The sequence below is a fragment of the Ipomoea nil genome, unplaced genomic scaffold (assembly GCF_001879475.1).
Source record: "Ipomoea nil cultivar Tokyo-kokei standard unplaced genomic scaffold, Asagao_1.1 scaffold1748, whole genome shotgun sequence".
Lineage (NCBI taxonomy): Eukaryota > Viridiplantae > Streptophyta > Magnoliopsida > Solanales > Convolvulaceae > Ipomoea > Ipomoea nil.
The window spans coordinates 1-14,971 of record NW_017618176.1 but is presented as its reverse complement, the minus strand read 5'-3'; the positions used below and the strand labels follow the sequence as shown (position 1 = coordinate 14,971).

The following is a 14,971-nucleotide window of genomic DNA, read 5'->3' as shown; positions in this document are numbered from 1 at the left end:
CATGTAATTGTAACTGAAACTAGCATTTCATAATCGGACAAAGTACCTGTTAGGTCCCCGTAGTGTAGCGTTTTGTTCAATTTAGTCATTGTACCTTTATTTCGTGTAATTTAGTCCTTTTACTTTAAGATTTTGAACAATTAAGGACAATATTAACACCGAAAATTTTTTCCGTTAAGTTTGTCAACGCGGCATTCGAACTGCCATGTCAGATTGTGCGATATGGCATAAAAGAGTATAAATCGGACAAAAATAATGTTAACAGCTCAGACCTTAGCTCAGTTGGTAGAGTGGTGGACTGTAGTTGGACTAATCTAAATTGGAAATCCTTAAGTCGCTGGTTTGATTCCGGCAGGTTGGATTGATGTTCTAATATTAAGCTTTTTAATTTTTCCTTTGAAGAGCTAAAAAAAAAAAAAGACGCCGTTGCCGGGATCGAACCCGGGTCTCCCGCGTGACAGGCGCGGGATACTCACCACTATACTACAACGACTCGCGCGGCAAAACAGGACTGTCACAAATTTCTATTTAAGTAAGTCCAATCAAATGTGGCACCATGGTTCGTGTGCGATCTAATTGCAATTGAAACTAACATTTCATAGTCGGACAAAGTACCTGTTTAGTCCCTGTACTGTAGCGTTTTGTTCAATTTAGTTATTGTACGTTATTTTGTGTAATCTAGTCCCGGTACTTTAAGATTTAGAACAATTAAGGACAACATTAACACCATAATTTTTTCCGTTAAGTTTTTTCTACGTGGCATTCGAACTGCCATGTCGGATTGTGCGATGTGGCATAAAAGAGTGCAATACGGACAAAAATATAGTTAATAGCTCCGACCTTAGCTCAGTTGGTAGAGCGGAGGACTGTAGTTTGATTAATCTAAGTTGGAAATCCTTAGGTCGCTGGTTCGAATCCGGCAGGTCGGATTGATTTTTTACAATATTAAGCATTTTAATTTTTCCTTTGAAGAGCTAAAAAAAAAACGCTGTTGCTGGGATTGAACCCAGGTCTCCCGTGACAGGCGGGAATACTCACCACCAATGCTGCATAAAACGTTAGGCGCCCCCTAGGCGGCTAGGGGGCGCCTAGGCGCCGATTTTTTTATTTATTATTATAGTTTTTTTTTATTTTTAATAAAATTAAAAATTAAATTTTTTTAAATTTAGTAATAAAACATAAGGTTTCCATAGTTGTTTCTTAGAAACTATTTACGAAAGTGGTGGTAAAATTGTTCAAAATATTGTTTAAACCATCTAAATACATAAAAAACTAAAATTAAGAACTAAAGAGGCATTTTTTTGAGAAATTAGTGGACCAAACCGCCTTTGGCTGTTTGCGGTGTATAGATCTCGAAAAAATACGCGATTTGAAAAAAAAATTTGACCAAATCAGACAACCGAGTCAAAAGTTATGCCTTCCAAAACTTTTTCGACATTTTCAAAAAAAAAAAAAAAATTCCCGAACCGGCCGGTTAGGCGGTCTAGGCCATTCCTCGCGGCGGCCTCCCCCGCCAGCGCCTAGGCGCGATTTTTGCAGCACTGCTCACCACTATACTACAACGATTCGCGCGGCAGTACAGGACAGTCACATATTACTATTTAAGTAAACCCAATCCAATGTGACACCATGGTGCGTGTGGCCATGTAATTGCAACTGAAACTAGCATTTCATAGTCGGACAAAGTACCTGTTAGGTCCCCGTAGTGTAGCGTTTTGTTCAATTTAGTCATTGTACCTTTATTTCGTGTAATTTAGTCCTTTTACTTTAAGATTTTGAACAATTAAGGACAATATTAACACCGAAAATTTTTTCCGTTAAGTTTGTCAACGCGGCATTCGAACTGCCATGTCAGATTGTGCGATATGGCATAAAAGAGTATAAATCGGACAAAAATAATGTTAACAGCTCAGACCTTAGCTCAGTTGGTAGAGTGGTGGACTGTAGTTGGACTAATCTAAATTGGAAATCCTTAAGTCGCTGGTTTGATTCCGGCAGGTTGGATTGATGTTCTAATATATTAAGCTTTTTAATTTTTCCTTTGAAGAGCTAAAAAAAAAAAAAGACGCCGTTGCCGGGGATCGAACCCGGGTCTCCCGCGTGACAGGCGGGGATACTCACCACTATACTACAACGACTCGCGCGGCAAAACAGGACTGTCACAAATTTCTATTTAAGTAAGTCCAATCAAATGTGGCACCATGGTTCGTGTGGCGATCTAATTGCAATTGAAACTAACATTTCATAGTCGGACAAAGTACCTGTTTAGTCCCTGTACTGTAGCGTTTTGTTCAATTTAGTTATTGTACGTTTATTTTGTGTAATCTAGTCCGGTACTTTAAGATTTAGAACAATTAAGGACAACATTAACACCATAATTTTTTCCGTTAAGTTTTTTTCTACGTGGCATTCGAACTGCCATGTCGGATTGTGCGATGTGGCATAAAAGAGTGCAATACGGACAAAAAATATTAATAGCTCCGACCTTAGCTCAGTTGGTAGAGCGGAGGACTGTAGTTTGATTAATCTAAGTTGGAAATCCTTAGGTCGCTGGTTCGAATCCGGCAGGTCGGATTGATTTTTTACAATATTAAGCATTTTAATTTTTCCTTTGAAGAGCTAAAAAAAAAACGCTGTTGCGGGATTGAACCCAGGTCTCCCGAGTGACAGGCGGGAATACTCACCACCAATGCTGCATAAAACGTTAGGCGCCCCCTAGGCGGCTAGGGGCGCCTAGGCGCCGATTTTTTTATTTATTATTATAGTTTTTTTTTTATTTTTAATAAAATTAAAAATTAAATTTTTTAAATTTAGTAATAAAACATAAGGTTTCCATAGTTGTTTCTTAGAAACTATTTACGAAAGTGGTGGTAAAATTGTTCAAAATATTGTTTAAACCATCTAAATACATAAAAAACTAAAATTAAGAACTAAAGAGGCATTTTTTTGAGAAATTAGTGGACCAAACCGCCTTTGGCTGTTTGCGGTGTATAGATCTCGAAAAATACGCGATTTGAAAAAAAAATTTGACCAAATCAGACAACCGAGTCAAAAGTTATGCCTCCAAAACTTTTTCGACATTTTCAAAAAAAAAAAAAAAAATTCCCCGAACCGGCCGGTTAGGCGGTCTAGGCCATTCCTCGCGGCGGCCTCCCCCGCCCAGCGCCTAGGCGCGATTTTTGCAGCACTGCTCACCACTATACTACAACGATTCGCGCGGCAGTACAGGACTGTCACATATTACTATTTAAGTAAACCCAATCCAATGTGACACCATGGTGCGTGTGGCCATGTAATTGCAACTGAAACTAGCATTTCATAATCGGACAAAGTACCTGTTAGGTCCCCGTAGTGTAGCGTTTTGTTCAATTTAGTCATTGTACCTTTATTTCGTGTAATTTAGTCCTTTTACTTTAAGATTTTGAACAATTAAGGACAATATTAACACCGAAAATTTTTTCCGTTAAGTTTGTCAACGCGGCATTCGAACTGCCATGTCAGATTGTGCGATATGGCATAAAAGAGTATAAATCGGACAAAAATAATGTTAACAGCTCAGACCTTAGCTCAGTTGGTAGAGTGGTGGACTGTAGTTGGACTAATCTAAATTGGAAATCCTTAAGTCGCTGGTTTGATTCCGGCAGGTTGGATTGATGTTCTAATATATTAAGCTTTTTAATTTTTCCTTTGAAGAGCTAAAAAAAAAAAAGACGCCGTTGCCGGGGATCGAACCCGGGTCTCCCGCGTGACAGGCGGGGATACTCACCACTATACTACAACGACTCGCGCGGCAGAACAGGACTGTCACAAATTTCTATTTAAGTAAGTCCAATCAAATGTGGCACCATGGTTCGTGTGGCGATCTAATTGCAATTGAAACTAACATTTCATAGTCGGACAAAGTACCTGTTTAGTCCCTGTACTGTAGCGTTTTGTTCAATTTAGTTATTGTACGTTTATTTTGTGTAATCTAGTCCCGGTACTTTAAGATTTAGAACAATTAAGGACAACATTAACACCATAATTTTTTCCGTTAAGTTTTTTTCTACGTGGCATTCGAACTGCCATGTCGGATTGTGCGATGTGGCATAAAAGAGTGCAATACGGACAAAAATATAGTTAATAGCTCCGACCTTAGCTCAGTTGGTAGAGCGGAGGACTGTAGTTTGATTAATCTAAGTTGGAAATCCTTAGGTCGCTGGTTTGAATCCGGCAGGTCGGATTGATTTTTTACAATATTAAGCATTTTAATTTTTCCTTTGAAGAGCTAAAAAAAAACGCTGTTGCGGGGATTGAACCCAGGTCTCCCGAGTGACAGGCGGGAATACTCACCACCAATGCTGCATAAAACGTTAGGCGCCCCCTAGGCGGCTAGGGGCGCCTAGGCGCCGATTTTTTTATTTATTATTATAGTTTTTTTTATTTTTAATAAAATTAAAAATTAAATTTTTTTAAATTTAGTAATAAAACATAAGGTTTCCATAGTTGTTTCTTAGAAACTATTTACGAAAGTGGTGGTAAAATTGTTCAAAATATTGTTTAAACCATCTAAATACATAAAAAACTAAAATTAAGAACTAAAGAGGCATTTTTTTGAGAAATTAGTGGACCAAACCGCCTTTGGCTGTTTGCGGTGTATAGATCTCGAAAAATACGCGATTTGAAAAAAAAATTTGACCAAATCAGACAACCGAGTCAAAAGTTATGCCCTCCAAAACTTTTTCGACATTTTCAAAAAAAAAAAAAAATTCCCCGAACCGGCCGGTTAGGCGGTCTAGGCCATTCCTCGCGGCGGCCTCCCCCGCCCAGCGCCTAGGCGCGATTTTTGCAGCACTGCTCACCACTATACTACAACGATTCGCGCGGCAGTACAGGACTGTCACATATTACTATTTAAGTAAACCCAATCCAATGTGACACCATGGTGCGTGTGGCCATGTAATTGCAACTGAAACTAGCATTTCATAATCGGACAAAGTACCTGTTAGGTCCCGTAGTGTAGCGTTTTGTTCAATTTAGTCATTGTACCTTTATTTCGTGTAATTTAGTCCTTTTACTTTAAGATTTTGAACAATTAAGGACAATATTAACACCGAAAATTTTTTCCGTTAAGTTTGTCAACGCGGCATTCGAACTGCCATGTCAGATTGTGCGATATGGCATAAAAGAGTATAAATCGGACAAAAATAATGTTAACAGCTCAGACCTTAGCTCAGTTGGTAGAGTGGTGGACTGTAGTTGGACTAATCTAAATTGGAAATCCTTAAGTCGCTGGTTTGATTCCGGCAGGTTGGATTGATGTTCTAATATATTAAGCTTTTTAATTTTTCCTTTGAAGAGCTAAAAAAAAAAAAAAGACGCCGTTGCCGGGGATCGAACCCGGGTCTCCCGCGTGACAGGCGGGGATACTCACCACTATACTACAACGACTCGCGCGGCAAAACAGGACTGTCACAAATTTCTATTTAAGTAAGTCCAATCAAATGTGGCACCATGGTTCGTGTGGCGATCTAATTGCAATTGAAACTAACATTTCATAGTCGGACAAAGTACCTGTTTAGTCCCTGTACTGTAGCGTTTTGTTCAATTTAGTTATTGTACGTTTATTTTGTGTAATCTAGTCCCGGTACTTTAAGATTTAGAACAATTAAGGACAACATTAACACCATAATTTTTTCCGTTAAGTTTTTTTCTACGTGGCATTCGAACTGCCATGTCGGATTGTGCGATGTGGCATAAAAGAGTGCAATACGGACAAAAATATAGTTAATAGCTCCGACCTTAGCTCAGTTGGTAGAGCGGAGGACTGTAGTTTGATTAATCTAAGTTGGAAATCCTTAGGTCGCTGGTTTGAATCCGGCAGGTCGGATTGATTTTTTACAATATTAAGCATTTTAATTTTTCCTTTGAAGAGCTAAAAAAAAACGCTGTTGCGGGATTGAACCCAGGTCTCCCGAGTGACAGGCGGGAATACTCACCACCAATGCTGCATAAAACGTTAGGCGCCCCTAGGCGGCTAGGGGCGCCTAGGCGCCGATTTTTTTATTTATTATTATAGTTTTTTTTTTATTTTTAATAAAATTAAAAATTAAATTTTTTTAAATTTAGTAATAAAACATAAGGTTTCCATAGTTGTTTCTTAGAAACTATTTACGAAAGTGGTGGTAAAATTGTTCAAAATATTGTTTAAACCATCTAAATACATAAAAAACTAAAATTAAGAACTAAAGAGGCATTTTTTTGAGAAATTAGTGGACCAAACCGCCTTTGGCTGTTTGCGGTGTATAGATCTCGAAAAAATACGCGATTTGAAAAAAAAATTTGACCAAATCAGACAACCGAGTCAAAAGTTATGCCCTCCAAAACTTTTTCGACATTTTCAAAAAAAAAAAAAAATTCCCCGAACCGGCCGGTTAGGCGGTCTAGGCCATTCCTCGCGGCGGCCTCCCCCCCCAGCGCCTAGGCGCGATTTTTGCAGCACTGCTCACCACTATACTACAACGATTCGCGCGGCAGTACAGGACTGTCACATATTACTATTTAAGTAAACCCAATCCAATGTGACACCATGGTGCGTGTGGCCATGTAATTGCAACTGAAACTAGCATTTCATAATCGGACAAAGTACCTGTTAGGTCCCCGTAGTGTAGCGTTTTGTTCAATTTAGTCATTGTACCTTTATTTCGTGTAATTTAGTCCTTTTACTTTAAGATTTTGAACAATTAAGGACAATATTAACACCGAAAATTTTTTCCGTTAAGTTTGTCAACGCGGCATTCGAACTGCCATGTCAGATTGTGCGATATGGCATAAAAGAGTATAAATCGGACAAAAATAATGTTAACAGCTCAGACCTTAGCTCAGTTGGTAGAGTGGTGGACTGTAGTTGGACTAATCTAAATTGGAAATCCTTAAGTCGCTGGTTTGATTCCGGCAGGTTGGATTGATGTTCTAATATATTAAGCTTTTTAATTTTTCCTTTGAAGAGCTAAAAAAAAAAAAAGACGCCGTTGCCGGGGATCGAACCCGGGTCTCCCGCGTGACAGGCGGGGATACTCACCACTATACTACAACGACTCGCGCGGCAAAACAGGACTGTCACAAATTTCTATTTAAGTAAGTCCAATCAAATGTGGCACCATGGTTCGTGTGGCGATCTAATTGCAATTGAAACTAACATTTCATAGTCGGACAAAGTACCTGTTTAGTCCCTGTACTGTAGCGTTTTGTTCAATTTAGTTATTGTACGTTTATTTTGTGTAATCTAGTCCCGGTACTTTAAGATTTAGAACAATTAAGGACAACATTAACACCATAATTTTTTCCGTTAAGTTTTTTTCTACGTGGCATTCGAACTGCCATGTCGGATTGTGCGATGTGGCATAAAAGAGTGCAATACGGACAAAAATATAGTTAATAGCTCCGACCTTAGCTCAGTTGGTAGAGCGGAGGACTGTAGTTTGATTAATCTAAGTTGGAAATCCTTAGGTCGCTGGTTGAATCCGGCAGGTCGGATTGATTTTTTACAATATTAAGCATTTTAATTTTTCCTTTGAAGAGCTAAAAAAAAAACGCTGTTGCTGGGGATTGAACCCAGGTCTCCCGAGTGACAGGCGGGAATACTCACCACCAATGCTGCATAAAACGTTAGGCGCCCCTAGGCGGCTAGGGGCGCCTAGGCGCCGATTTTTTTATTTATTATTATAGTTTTTTTTATTTTTAATAAAATTAAAAATTAAATTTTTTTAAATTTAGTAATAAAACATAAGGTTTCCATAGTTGTTTCTTAGAAACTATTTACGAAAGTGGTGTAAAATTGTTCAAAATATTGTTTAAACCATCTAAATACATAAAAAACTAAAATTAAGAACTAAAGAGGCATTTTTTTGAGAAATTAGTGGACCAAACCGCCTTTGGCTGTTTGCGGTGTATAGATCTCGAAAAAATACGCGATTTGAAAAAAAAATTTGACCAAATCAGACAACCGAGTCAAAAGTTATGCCCTCCAAAACTTTTTCGACATTTTCAAAAAAAAAAAAAAATTCCCGAACCGGCCGGTTAGGCGGTCTAGGCCATTCCTCGCGGCGGCCTCCCCCCGCCCAGCGCCTAGGCGCGATTTTTGCAGCACTGCTCACCACTATACTACAACGATTCGCGCGGCAGTACAGGACTGTCACATATTACTATTTAAGTAAACCCAATCCAATGTGACACCATGGTGCGTGTGGCCATGTAATTGCAACTGAAACTAGCATTTCATAATCGGACAAAGTACCTGTTAGGTCCCCGTAGTGTAGCGTTTTGTTCAATTTAGTCATTGTACCTTTATTTCGTGTAATTTAGTCCTTTTACTTTAAGATTTTGAACAATTAAGGACAATATTAACACCGAAAATTTTTTCCGTTAAGTTTGTCAACGCGGCATTCGAACTGCCATGTCAGATTGTGCGATATGGCATAAAAGAGTATAAATCGGACAAAAATAATGTTAACAGCTCAGACCTTAGCTCAGTTGGTAGAGTGGTGGACTGTAGTTGGACTAATCTAAATTGGAAATCCTTAAGTCGCTGGTTTGATTCCGGCAGGTTGGATTGATGTTCTAATATATTAAGCTTTTTAATTTTTCCTTTGAAGAGCTAAAAAAAAAAAAAGACGCCGTTGCCGGGGATCGAACCCGGGTCTCCGCGTGACAGGCGGGGATACTCACCACTATACTACAACGACTCGCGCGGCAGAACAGGACTGTCACAAATTTCTATTTAAGTAAGTCCAATCAAATGTGGCACCATGGTTCGTGTGGCGATCTAATTGCAATTGAAACTAACATTTCATAGTCGGACAAAGTACCTGTTTAGTCCCTGTACTGTAGCGTTTTGTTCAATTTAGTTATTGTACGTTTATTTTGTGTAATCTAGTCCCGGTACTTTAAGATTTAGAACAATTAAGGACAACATTAACACCATAATTTTTCCGTTAAGTTTTTTTCTACGTGGCATTCGAACTGCCATGTCGGATTGTGCGATGTGGCATAAAAGAGTGCAATACGGACAAAAATATAGTTAATAGCTCCGACCTTAGCTCAGTTGGTAGAGCGGAGGACTGTAGTTTGATTAATCTAAGTTGGAAATCCTTAGGTCGCTGGTTCGAATCCGGCAGGTCGGATTGATTTTTTACAATATTAAGCTTTTAATTTTTCCTTTGAAGAGCTAAAAAAAAAACGCTGTTGCTGGGATTGAACCCAGGTCTCCCGAGTGACAGGCGGGAATACTCACCACCAATGCTGCATAAAACGTTAGGCGCCCCCTAGGCGGCTAGGGGGCGCCTAGGCGCCGATTTTTTTATTTATTATTATAGTTTTTTTTATTTTTAATAAAATTAAAAATTAAATTTTTTAAATTTAGTAATAAAACATAAGGTTTCCATAGTTGTTTCTTAGAAACTATTTACGAAAGTGGTGTAAAATTGTTCAAAATATTGTTTAAACCATCTAAATACATAAAAAACTAAAATTAAGAACTAAAGAGGCATTTTTTTGAGAAATTAGTGGACCAAACCGCCTTTGGCTGTTTGCGGTGTATAGATCTCGAAAAAATACGCGATTTGAAAAAAAAATTTGACCAAATCAGACAACCGAGTCAAAAGTTATGCCTCCAAAACTTTTTCGACATTTTCAAAAAAAAAAAAAAAATTCCCGAACCGGCCGGTTAGGCGGTCTAGGCCATTCCTCGCGGCGGCCTCCCCCGCCCAGCGCCTAGGCGCGATTTTTGCAGCACTGCTCACCACTATACTACAACGATTCGCGCGGCAGTACAGGACAGTCACATATTACTATTTAAGTAAACCCAATCCAATGTGACACCATGGTGCGTGTGGCCATGTAATTGCAACTGAAACTAGCATTTCATAGTCGGACAAAGTACCTGTTAGGTCCCCGTAGTGTAGCGTTTTGTTCAATTTAGTCATTGTACCTTTATTTCGTGTAATTTAGTCCTTTTACTTTAAGATTTTGAACAATTAAGGACAATATTAACACCGAAAATTTTTTCCGTTAAGTTTGTCAACGCGGCATTCGAACTGCCATGTCAGATTGTGCGATATGGCATAAAAGAGTATAAATCGGACAAAAATAATGTTAACAGCTCAGACCTTAGCTCAGTTGGTAGAGTGGTGGACTGTAGTTGGACTAATCTAAATTGGAAATCCTTAAGTCGCTGGTTTGATTCCGGCAGGTTGGATTGATGTTCTAATATATTAAGCTTTTTAATTTTTCCTTTGAAGAGCTAAAAAAAAAAAAAGACGCCGTTGCCGGGGATCGAACCCGGGTCTCCCGCGTGACAGGCGGGGATACTCACCACTATACTACAACGACTCGCGCGGCAGAACAGGACTGTCACAAATTTCTATTTAAGTAAGTCCAATCAAATGTGGCACCATGGTTCGTGTGGCGATCTAATTGCAATTGAAACTAACATTTCATAGTCGGACAAAGTACCTGTTTAGTCCCTGTACTGTAGCGTTTTGTTCAATTTAGTTATTGTACGTTTTATTTTGTGTAATCTAGTCCCGGTACTTTAAGATTTAGAACAATTAAGGACAACATTAACACCATAATTTTTTCCGTTAAGTTTTTTTCTACGTGGCATTCGAACTGCCATGTCGGATTGTGCGATGTGGCATAAAAGAGTGCAATACGGACAAAAATATAGTTAATAGCTCCGACCTTAGCTCAGTTGGTAGAGCGGAGGACTGTAGTTTGATTAATCTAAGTTGGAAATCCTTAGGTCGCTGGTTCGAATCCGGCAGGTCGGATTGATTTTTTACAATATTAAGCATTTTAATTTTTCCTTTGAAGAGCTAAAAAAAAAACGCTGTTGCTGGGATTGAACCCAGGTCTCCCGAGTGACAGGCGGGAATACTCACCACCAATGCTGCATAAAACGTTAGGCGCCCCTAGGCGGCTAGGCGCCTAGGCGCCGATTTTTTATTTATTATTATAGTTTTTTTTTTATTTTTAATAAAATTAAAAATTAAATTTTTTTAAATTTAGTAATAAAATAAGGTTTCCATAGTTGTTTCTTAGAAACTATTTACGAAAGTGGTTGTAAAATTGTTCAAAATATTGTTTAAACCATCTAAATACATAAAAAACTAAAATTAAGAACTAAAGAGGCATTTTTTGAGAAATTAGTGGACCAAACCGCCTTTGGCTGTTTGCGGTGTATAGATCTCGAAAAAATACGCGATTTGAAAAAAAAATTTGACCAAATCAGACAACCGAGTCAAAAGTTATGCCTTCCAAAACTTTTTCGACATTTTCAAAAAAAAAAAAAATTCCCCGAACCGGCCGGTTAGGCGGTCTAGGCCATTCCTCGCGGCGGCCTCCCCCGCCCAGCGCCTAGGCGCGATTTTTGCAGCACTGCTCACCACTATACTACAACGATTCGCGCGGGCAGACAGGACAGTCACATATTACTATTTAAGTAAACCCAATCCAATGTGACACCATGGTGCGTGTGGCCATGTAATTGCAACTGAAACTAGCATTTCATAGTCGGACAAAGTACCTGTTAGGTCCCCGTAGTGTAGCGTTTTGTTCAATTTAGTCATTGTACCTTTATTTCGTGTAATTTAGTCCTTTTACTTTAAGATTTTGAACAATTAAGGACAATATTAACACCGAAAATTTTTTCCGTTAAGTTTGTCAACGCGGCATTCGAACTGCCATGTCAGATTGTGCGATATGGCATAAAAGAGTATAAATCGGACAAAATAATGTTAACAGCTCAGACCTTAGCTCAGTTGGTAGAGTGGTGGACTGTAGTTGGACTAATCTAAATTGGAAATCCTTAAGTCGCTGGTTTGATTCCGGCAGGTTGGATTGATGTTCTAATATATTAAGCTTTTTAATTTTTCCTTTGAAGAGCTAAAAAAAAAAAAAAGACGCCGTTGCCGGGGATCGAACCCGGGTCTCCGCGTGACAGGCGGGGATACTCACCACTATACTACAACGACTCGCGCGCAGAACAGGACTGTCACAAATTTCTATTTAAGTAAGTCCAATCAAATGTGGCACCATGGTTCGTGTGGCGATCTAATTGCAATTGAAACTAACATTTCATAGTCGGACAAAGTACCTGTTTAGTCCCTGTACTGTAGCGTTTTGTTCAATTTAGTTATTGTACGTTTATTTTGTGTAATCTAGTCCCGGTACTTTAAGATTTAGAACAATTAAGGACAACATTAACACCATAATTTTTTCCGTTAAGTTTTTCTACGTGGCATTCGAACTGCCATGTCGGATTGTGCGATGTGGCATAAAAGAGTGCAATACGGACAAAATATAGTTAATAGCTCCGACCTTAGCTCAGTTGGTAGAGCGGAGGACTGTAGTTTGATTAATCTAAGTTGGAAATCCTTAGGTCGCTGGTTTGAATCCGGCAGGTCGATTGATTTTTTACAATATAAGCTTTTAATTTTTCCTTGAAGAGCTAAAAAAAAACGCTGTTGCGGGGATTGAACCCAGGTCTCCCGAGTGACAGGCGGGAATACTCACCACCAATGCTGCATAAAACGTTAGGCGCCCCCTAGGCGGCTAGGGGGCGCCTAGGCGCCGATTTTTTTATTTATTATTTTTTTTTTTTATTTTTAATAAAATTAAAAATTAAATTTTTTAAATTTAGTAATAAAACATAAGGTTTCCATAGTTGTTTCTTAGAAACTATTTACGAAAGTGGTTGTAAAATTGTTCAAAATATTGTTTAAACCATCTAAATACATAAAAAACTAAAATTAAGAACTAAAGAGGCATTTTTTTGAGAAATTAGTGGACCAAACCGCCTTTGGCTGTTTGCGGTGTATAGATCTCGAAAAAATACGCGATTTGAAAAAAAATTTGACCAAATCAGACAACCGAGTCAAAAGTTATGCCTTCCAAAACTTTTTCGACATTTTCAAAAAAAAAAAAAAAAAATTCCCGAACCGGCCGGTTAGGCGGTCTAGGCCATTCCTCGCGGCGGCCTCCCCCCGCCCAGCGCCTAGGCGCGATTTTTGCAGCACTGCTCACCACTATACTACAACGATTCGCGCGGCAGACAGGACAGTCACATATTACTATTTAAGTAAACCCAATCCAATGTGACACCATGGTGCGTGTGGCCATGTAATTGCAACTGAAACTAGCATTTCATAGTCGGACAAAGTACCTGTTAGGTCCCCGTAGTGTAGCGTTTTGTTCAATTTAGTCATTGTACCTTTATTTCGTGTAATTTAGTCCTTTACTTTAAGATTTTGAACAATTAAGGACAATATTAACACCGAAAATTTTTTCCGTTAAGTTTGTCAACGCGGCATTCGAACTGCCATGTCAGATTGTGCGATATGGCATAAAAGAGTATAAATCGGACAAAAATAATGTTAACAGCTCAGACCTAGCTCAGTTGGTAGAGTGGTGGACTGTAGTTGGACTAATCTAAATTGGAAATCCTTAAGTCGCTGGTTTGATTCCGGCAGGTTGGATTGATGTTCTAATATATTAAGCTTTTTAATTTTTCCTTTGAAGAGCTAAAAAAAAAAAAAGACGCCGTTGCCGGGGATCGAACCCGGGTCTCCCGCGTGACAGGCGGGATACTCACCACTATACTACGACTCGCGCGGCAGAACAGGACTGTCACAAATTTCTATTTAAGTAAGTCCAATCAAATGTGGCACCATGGTTCGTGTGGCGATCTAATTGCAATTGAAACTAACATTTCATAGTCGGACAAAGTACCTGTTTAGTCCCTGTACTGTAGCGTTTTGTTCAATTTTAGTTATTGTACGTTTATTTTGTGTAATCTAGTCCCGGTACTTTAAGATTTAGAACAATTAAGGACAACATTAACACCGAATTTTTTTTCCGTTAAGTTTTTTTCTACGTGGCATTCGAACTGCCATGTCGGATTGTGCGATGTGGCATAAAAGAGTGCAATACGGACAAAAATATAGTTAATAGCTCCGACCTTAGCTCAGTTGGTAGAGCGGAGGACTGTAGTTTGATTAATCTAAGTTGGAAATCCTTAGGTCGCTGGTTCGAATCCGGCAGGTCGGATTGATTTTTTACAATATTAAGCATTTTAATTTTTCCTTTGAAGAGCTAAAAAAAAAACGCTGTTGCGGGGATTGAACCCAGGTCTCCCGAGTGACAGGCGGAATACTCACCACCAATGCTGCATAAAACGTTAGGCGCCCCCTCACCACAATGCTGCATAAAACGTTAGGCGCCCCCTAGGCGGCTAGGGCGCCTAGGCCCGATTTTTTTATTTATTATTTAGTTTTTTTTTTATTTTTAATAAAATTAAAAATTAAAATTTTTTAAATTTAGTAATAAAACATAAGGTTTCCATAGTTGTTTCTTAGAAACTATTTACGAAAGTGTGGTAAAATTGTTCAAAATATTGTTTAAACCATCTAAATACATAAAAAACTAAAATTAAGAACTAAAGAGGCATTTTTTGAGAAATTAGTGGACCAAACCGCCTTTGGCTGTTTGCGGTGTATAGATCTCGAAAAAATACGCGATTTGAAAAAAAAATTTGACCAAATCAGACAACCGAGTCAAAAGTTATGCCTTCCAAAACTTTTTCGACATTTTCAAAAAAAAAAAAAAAATTCCCGAACCGGCCGGTTAGGCGGTCTAGGCCATTCCTCGCGGCGGCCTCCCCCCCCAGCGCCTAGGCGCGATTTTTGCAGCACTGCTCACCACTATACTACAACGATTCGCGCGGCAACAGGACAGTCACATATTACTATTTAAGTAAACCAATCCAATGTGACACCATGGTGCGTGTGGCCATGTAATTGCAACTGAAACTAGCATTTCATAGTCGGACAAAGTACCTGTTAGGTCCCCGTAGTGTAGCGTTTTGTTCAATTTAGTCATTGTACCTTTATTTCGTGTAATTTAGTCTTTTACTTTAAGATTTTGAACAATTAAG

At 38.8% G+C, this 14,971-nt stretch overlaps 15 non-coding genes across 15 annotated transcripts; 8 read left to right on the top strand and 7 right to left on the bottom strand.

Annotated features, from left to right (window-relative positions):
* The first annotated feature begins 835 nt into the window (after positions 1 to 835).
* Positions 836 to 929, top strand: TRNAY-GUA. Its single transcript has 2 exons — positions 836 to 872; positions 894 to 929. It is a non-coding gene; the product is annotated as a tRNA-Tyr (tRNA).
* A 1,137-nt stretch (positions 930 to 2,066) lies between these two features.
* On the bottom strand, positions 2,067 to 2,138 carry TRNAD-GUC. The gene has a single exon. It is a non-coding gene; the product is annotated as a tRNA-Asp (tRNA).
* Positions 2,139 to 2,480: 342 nt separating this feature from the next.
* On the top strand, positions 2,481 to 2,574 carry TRNAY-GUA. The gene is made up of 2 exons: positions 2,481 to 2,517; positions 2,539 to 2,574. It is a non-coding gene; the product is annotated as a tRNA-Tyr (tRNA).
* A 1,137-nt stretch (positions 2,575 to 3,711) lies between these two features.
* On the bottom strand, positions 3,712 to 3,783 carry TRNAD-GUC. Its single transcript has one exon. It is a non-coding gene; the product is annotated as a tRNA-Asp (tRNA).
* Positions 3,784 to 4,128: 345 nt separating this feature from the next.
* On the top strand, positions 4,129 to 4,222 carry TRNAY-GUA. Its single transcript has 2 exons — positions 4,129 to 4,165; positions 4,187 to 4,222. It is a non-coding gene; the product is annotated as a tRNA-Tyr (tRNA).
* A 1,136-nt stretch (positions 4,223 to 5,358) lies between these two features.
* Positions 5,359 to 5,430, bottom strand: TRNAD-GUC. The gene has a single exon. It is a non-coding gene; the product is annotated as a tRNA-Asp (tRNA).
* A 345-nt stretch (positions 5,431 to 5,775) lies between these two features.
* On the top strand, positions 5,776 to 5,869 carry TRNAY-GUA. Its single transcript has 2 exons — positions 5,776 to 5,812; positions 5,834 to 5,869. It is a non-coding gene; the product is annotated as a tRNA-Tyr (tRNA).
* A 1,136-nt stretch (positions 5,870 to 7,005) lies between these two features.
* TRNAD-GUC lies at positions 7,006 to 7,077 on the bottom strand. The gene has a single exon. It is a non-coding gene; the product is annotated as a tRNA-Asp (tRNA).
* A 345-nt stretch (positions 7,078 to 7,422) lies between these two features.
* Positions 7,423 to 7,515, top strand: TRNAY-GUA. The gene is made up of 2 exons: positions 7,423 to 7,459; positions 7,481 to 7,515. It is a non-coding gene; the product is annotated as a tRNA-Tyr (tRNA).
* A 1,137-nt stretch (positions 7,516 to 8,652) lies between these two features.
* On the bottom strand, positions 8,653 to 8,723 carry TRNAD-GUC. Its single transcript has one exon. It is a non-coding gene; the product is annotated as a tRNA-Asp (tRNA).
* Positions 8,724 to 9,067: 344 nt separating this feature from the next.
* Positions 9,068 to 9,161, top strand: TRNAY-GUA. Its single transcript has 2 exons — positions 9,068 to 9,104; positions 9,126 to 9,161. It is a non-coding gene; the product is annotated as a tRNA-Tyr (tRNA).
* A 1,135-nt stretch (positions 9,162 to 10,296) lies between these two features.
* TRNAD-GUC lies at positions 10,297 to 10,368 on the bottom strand. The gene has a single exon. It is a non-coding gene; the product is annotated as a tRNA-Asp (tRNA).
* A 346-nt stretch (positions 10,369 to 10,714) lies between these two features.
* Positions 10,715 to 10,808, top strand: TRNAY-GUA. The gene is made up of 2 exons: positions 10,715 to 10,751; positions 10,773 to 10,808. It is a non-coding gene; the product is annotated as a tRNA-Tyr (tRNA).
* A 1,132-nt stretch (positions 10,809 to 11,940) lies between these two features.
* TRNAD-GUC lies at positions 11,941 to 12,011 on the bottom strand. The gene has a single exon. It is a non-coding gene; the product is annotated as a tRNA-Asp (tRNA).
* Positions 12,012 to 13,991: 1,980 nt separating this feature from the next.
* On the top strand, positions 13,992 to 14,085 carry TRNAY-GUA. The gene is made up of 2 exons: positions 13,992 to 14,028; positions 14,050 to 14,085. It is a non-coding gene; the product is annotated as a tRNA-Tyr (tRNA).
* The last annotated feature ends 886 nt before the right edge of the window (positions 14,086 to 14,971 follow it).